This window comes from Sebastes umbrosus, chromosome 11, assembly GCF_015220745.1.
Source record: "Sebastes umbrosus isolate fSebUmb1 chromosome 11, fSebUmb1.pri, whole genome shotgun sequence".
Classification (NCBI taxonomy): Eukaryota; Metazoa; Chordata; class Actinopteri; order Perciformes; family Sebastidae; genus Sebastes; species Sebastes umbrosus.
In genome coordinates, this window is record NC_051279.1 from 34697260 (window position 1) to 34703726 (window position 6467).

General features: G+C 42.5%; 1 long non-coding RNA gene across 1 annotated transcript; it reads left to right on the plus strand.

Annotated features, from left to right (window-relative positions):
• Positions 1-2962: 2962 nt before the first annotated feature.
• On the plus strand, positions 2963-6003 carry LOC119496585. The gene is made up of 3 exons (XR_005208749.1): positions 2963-2972; positions 5243-5247; positions 5805-6003. It is a non-coding gene; the product is annotated as an uncharacterized LOC119496585 (long non-coding RNA).
• Positions 6004-6467: the final 464 nt, after the last annotated feature.

Consider the following 6467-nt stretch of genomic DNA (forward strand, 5'->3'; position numbering starts at 1 on the left):
TCAAGACCACCCAGGGGACCGGTGAACCCGTACAGGGGCCCGGAACCAGGATTTTTAGAGGTGCCCGGAGAACTCGAAAGGGGGGTGTCAGCTGGTAGTATCAGGGCCGGAGAGAGATCCAACAATAGTGGTGAAAGTAAATGACCGACCAGTGGAAGTAATGGCGGATTGTGGAGCTGCTTTCACCTGTATTCGGCCTGAAGATGCTATACATCTCCCCATGTCTGGTCAATTGATTCGGACAATCGGGTTTGAGGGAATTAAACAGCTGATTCCTCTCACGAAACCAATTGAGCTATGCTATAAAAATTCAAAGACTACAATACCCATATTGGTATCAGAACATACGCCTATTGCGCTTTTGGGAAGAGATGCTTTGTGTAGATTAAATTGTGTGATAAAATGCACGCCAGACGGCTGTCTGGTGGAAGTACCAAGTGATATGGGTTACCAAGCATTGGTGGCAGTGGAGACTGAAGCTTCTTCAGTATTTTGGATTGGAAATCTCAGTGCAGATCTTTTGGAGCCAGCTAAGTTGTGGGAGAAGTTCATTGTTGCAAACATGCCTGATGCAAGAACACCGGAGTATCCATATCATTGCACACTCAAATACTTCAAAGATGCTGTCCAATCAAACTCATATAAATGGTTGAGCTGTCAACCAAAGTAAGTTCAACTTAGCTCTGGCTGCATAACTTTGGGACCGCAAGGAGCAGCTATGAAGATAAACAGAAATGAATATTTGGATAAAGAATTTGAAATTGAGAAGAGTGTGCCACATGTAACTCTGTTGATTTCTGAGGAGTATGAACAGAAGCATATAGGAGACATGATGGCAGAAGCGGAGGGAGCTATTTTTTGCTCCAATAAAAGAGAATCTTGCCATCTGGAGAAGTGAAGACCAACGGTTCATTAAAATTATGATTTCTGCTCAAGGAGAAGGACAGCCACAAAGGATGACACATGAGTCAATTTGCAGTGCTAAGATGGATTCGGACTCTAAGGAAGAAGAGATGATGCGACAGGTTCCAGAATGTTTGTGGTCTCAACATAGTGCTGATATTGGACTGGTGAAGGCAGCCCAGCCAGTGAAAGTTGATCTCAGACCAGGAGTCAAACCTCCTTGGAAGAATCAGTAATCCACTAAAGGAAGAAGCAATTCAAGGGATCAAACCACAAATTGAAGGACTTTTGAAAGCAGGTGTGTTGAAGATAACGCAAAATCCTCAGAGTAACACACCGCTATTACCTCTGAAGAAGACAGATGACTCTTATCGCCTGGTACATGATTTGAGGGCAGTGAATGAAGTAGTAGCGGATTATCCAGCAGAAGTGCCAGATCCGCACACTTTGTTAGCCCAAGTACCACCTGATGCGACATTTTTTACGGTGCTAGATTTATGTGGTGCATTTTTCAGTGTTCCGCTCAGCGTGGAAAGTCAGAGTTTGTTTGGGTTCACGTATAATGGAGAATCCTATGAGTATGAGAGATTGCCACAAGGGTTCAAACATAGCCCGCACATTTTTAATAAAATGTTGAAAGATGATTTGGCGGGACTGGATCAAATATATAACGAGCACTGTTATTCAATATGTGGATGACATTATCATTTGTTCACCAGATGAAGAAACATGTCATAAGGACTCAATTAAACTGTTACAGATATTGGCTGAGAAGGGACACAAGGCTTCTCAGAAGAAGTTGCAGTATTGTAGGGAGAAAGTAGTTTATTTGGGTCAAACAATAACACAAGGACACAGGAGCATTTCAGATAATCAGATTGATGCTATTCGTAAGGCTCCAAAGCCCAGAACAGTTCAGGGAGATGATGACATTTCTTGGCATTGCTGGCTATTCCTCAAGCATGGATAGAGGATTATGCTAGTTTAAACAGGGCCTTTGAGGGCTATGATTAAAGATACGGGGAATGCTAAACTTCATTGTAATCTTTCTTGGACACAGGAAGGCCTTTTGGCTTTTGAAACAGTCAAGCAAAGGTTACAGGAAGCTCCAGCATTAGCGCTTCCAGACTATTCTAAGAACTTTCTGTTGTATGTGTCCACTTCAATGGGAGGTAAATATGCATGTGCAGTGCTTTGTCAGCCAACAGGTACGGGGACAAGTCCTCAGCCTGTTTTTTATTATTCCACTGCATATTCAGAAGTAGAAATGGGGTTGCCACTGTGCTATAGAGCAATGGTAGGAGTTTCTTTGATGTATGATAAGGCATCATCTGTCACAATGGGGTATCCGGTGACAATCCTTACTCATCATAGTCTCAGAAATCTTTTGAACTATGGTAATATACATTGACCATGCCAAGGCTTAGAGACTATCATAGGCTTCTAGAGCAAGAAGATGTTACCTTAGCAAGATGTGCCACAGTGAATCCAGCTGAAAATTTGCCAACTCCAGAGGATGGTGAACCGCATGAGTGTGTTCTCTGAAGCAGAGAAATATTCAAGGCTTAGATCAGACTTGCAAACCTTCCCATTGCGTGAGGCAGATTTGGAGTATTGGACGGATGGATCTTGTTATCGTGTGGGAGATAAGTTGAGTGCGGGATATGCTATTGTAAAAGCTCAAGCAAAGGGTTTTGTTGTAGAAAAGGCTGAAGTAATACCGCAGCCTGCATCTGCACAGCTTGCAGAACTTGTGGGGCTAACTGAAGCATGTTTGTTAGCAGAAGGTAAGTGAGTGACAATTTATACAGATTCTGCTTATGCTCACAATGTGTGTCATCTGTTTGGATCAGTGTGGAAGGGCCGAGGGTTAAGAAAACCGATGGTTCTCCAATACAACATCACGCTCAAATAATGAAGTTGTTGCATGCTATGATGAAGCCTAAGGAGATAGCGATAACTAAGTGTGCAGCACATAGAGCGGATTTGTCAAGAGCCACACAAGGTAATAAAGCAGCTGACGAAGCAGCAAAAGCAGTTACAGGAGCAGATAGAGTGGGTAAAGTTTTGTTGGTTACTCATGAAGTGGATTTGGAAGATAGAATCACACTTAGGGATGTGATTTAATGCATGATGCTGCGTCTGAGATTGATAAACAGTTGTGGAAAGACAGAGGTGCCACCCAGGATTCTACAGGTCTTTGGAGAAATCATGAGGGGCTGATAATAGCTCCTCCAGACCTGTTAGGTCTAATGATTCAGGAGGCACATGGGTTAGCTCATGTTGCAAGGGGGGAAGTTAAGAGAAAGATTACAAAGGAATATGGTTTTTGGGCACCGTGTCTGCTTGAACAGATTGATTATGTTATTGGCAGGTGTATAATCTGCCTGAAAAAATAATGTTCGGAGGGGTGTGATAGTTCCACCTGGTCACATTCCGACTCCAAGGGGTCCTATGCGTGAGCTAGTTGTGGACTATGTTGACATGATCAAACCAGTTGAAGGGAAGAGGTACATGTTGGTTGTGGTAGATCGATTTTCAAGATGGCATGAAGCTTGTCCAACCAAGCGGAAGGACGCTCAGTCAGTTGCCAAGTTTTTGGTGTAGAGAGGTCATAAGCAGGTGGGGGCTTCCAGATCGGATATCCTCAGACAATGGGAAAGAGTTCGGTTGACAAGACAGTGAAATTGATTTTGCAAAAATTAGGAATTAAACAGCGTCTTGGTGCAGTCTATCACCCGCAAAGTCAAGGAATATGTGGAAAAATGAATGGAGTTTTGAAAAATCGGATTCTTAAAATTTGTCAGCACACAGGCTTAAATTGGGTAGCAGCACTTCCTTGGCTTTGATGATATGTCGTTCAAGTGAGTTGCGTGATTTGCACATGACACCGCATGAGTTGGCCACGGGAAGACGGATGCCAACACCTTGTTTGCGCACTAGTGGAAAGGGACCAAGTTTGGCCCTTTGGAAGATGAAATGAGAACATATGTTGCATACATGGCTAGTTTTGCACAAAAGATATCTACATATGTTTCTGACAGGCAAAGGAAAGAGGAGGTGCGAGTAGAGGCTTGATGAGCAAAAAGAGGAGTACAGTGCAGCCTGGAGACAAGGTATTTGTGAAGGTCTTCAGGAGAAAGTGGTATAACGAACGACGGGAAGGACCATTTGAGGTTGTTCGCAGTACGGGAACTGCAGTTCAGGTTAAGGGATCTCCAACTTGGTATCATTTATCGCACTGTGTTAAAGCACCCAGAGAAGAGGTACAACCCTCACAGAGCCGAGATGACTCTGTGGAACAAAATAAGGGAGAACATGCAGCCGAAGGGCAGATGCATGAGGATCTCCAAAGTCAAAGTCAACAAGGGGGGATTGTCCAGATTGTGGAAAATGTTGATGATGCTGAGCATATTTTTGATGATGTCAGTAATGATAATGTTGATGATGGACAAGAAAAAGCATCTGGGGACATCCAAATTCCAATATGTCCCAGAAAACAACAGAGCATGTTTCAGTGGAGAGTGAAACACCAGAGGATGCAAAGAGATCCTGACTCCGTTGCGAGAGAACTCGAAGGTTCAGTTGGAAAAAGGAGTCCCAGGCCAGTTCCGGAGGAGGGTCAAACCTCTCCGTTATGAAACTTAGGATGGTAGAGAGATGTGTCACAGCTAACAACAGAGGTGCCTAATAAGATTTTTACGACGCCAAAACCTGAGGAGATAGTGGTCAGATCCAAGCTTGGAAAAATGGTTATTCTTCCTTGTAAATGTGGAATAGGGAATAGCCGTATTAACTATTTTCCCAAGTGGAAAAATAGTCCGTGGAGAGGATGTGGAGTTGATACCTCCTGGAAACTACGGTCCGCCTTATAATCAAGGAAGTACTTATTGTACAATGATATAAGGTATAAGACAGTTGTGGATGATTGTTCGCTTGCTGTGCGCAACCTTGCATGGGAAGATGAAGGGGAAGATATGTGTACATATCGAGAGCCCAGAGTTTAAATTTGTTCATCTAGCCACTCTTGGATTGAAGGTTACGTAAGTCGTAAGGTGAGACTTATGATAAACAAACCTAAGACCTGTTGAAGCAACCACTGCAAAGGTAAATAACACACGGAATGAGGCTGCTACTTTAAATTTGAAATCAATAAATAATGATAATGCGTTCAATCAGAGTACTACCTTGGTGACAACATTAACGCCTAGGAAATTGGAGAATGTGACACAGACACTTGATAAAGTATCCTTGAAAGTGAAAGAGATGGTAAATGAGAGCCGGAAGTCTATGTTAGAGATGGGGATTAGTGTGAATAGTAGGAAGGAAATTGAGGAAGTGAAGGTTGTAAAGTCATCTGAGACTGTTCAGAGGAATATTGTAGATGTGGGAAAGGAGTTTGTTGACTCGGATCAGATATCACAAGGAGATGTTTGAACAGAACCATGTATTGCGAAGAGAGAAGCTAAGTGGAAAGCATATGGATTGGGATGCTTCAGTGTTGGGAATTGTAGACCCCATGGGCAGGTAAGAAATTTATGGTTTCAGCAGTTAACACACTCAGTGAGATCAATCAAGAAATTGAAGGGTCCATGTGTGGTTGAAAGTACCACACCAGGTACATGGCTTCAATTTTGGAGGCGGTACCGGAACCATTAACTACTTCATGTCAATCTTCTGTACTGTCATGGCTCATTGTATCAACAGCAATCATCAGTGGATAAAGTGATGGCTTTATCAGTGAACCTTTAAGCCTAGATTGAATTGTTCTTGGTTGGCATGGATTACCATATGTGAATTTACTTGAACAACATGAAAATGTGATGACAGCGGTACCTGATCCGATGGAAGTGAAACCTGTGAGGGCAAAGTACTGTTTTTGCTCAAATGAAACTAATAAGGGGTCTGGAATGTTTATGGGAATATCAGAGTGTGATGGTTATATGATGGATTTAGGAAAGCGTGAGGATGAGGATGTGAATAAGTTGTATGAAGTGATTTTTCAAGTGTCAAAGCGTAAGCCGAGTAGAACTTTGATGGTAGAACATCAAGTTTTGCCTGGTAATGTGACTATAGGCAATTTCAGGGATATTTGGTGGATTTGTGTGAAAATGCTTATTTATTTCTACCATACGGGTGGACAGGATGTTGCTATATGGCAACACTGAAACTCCCATATGAAGTTTTTTCTGTCCAGAAGGGAGAGCATCTGATGAGGCTCAATCTAATGTTGCTTCTGGGAAGTAGGAATAAAAGAGAATTAGCGCAATTTCATAATCTGGAGTCCTACCATTGGAGAATAAGCATAGGAGAAAAGTGGGGAATAGGATTGTTTCCATGGTATGGAGTGACATTTTTGGCAGATCAATATTGATAACATTACATACACCTTACAGGGCTTTGCAAACGAAACTATAAGAGGTTTCGAAATGTTGTCAAACACCCAAAGGAGCCATAGATTGACATTGTTTAAAACACGACATGGCTCTTGATTATATTTGGCCAAACAAGGGGGCTTATGTGTTGCGTTTAAATTTAACGGGAGATGCCTGCTACACTTTGAT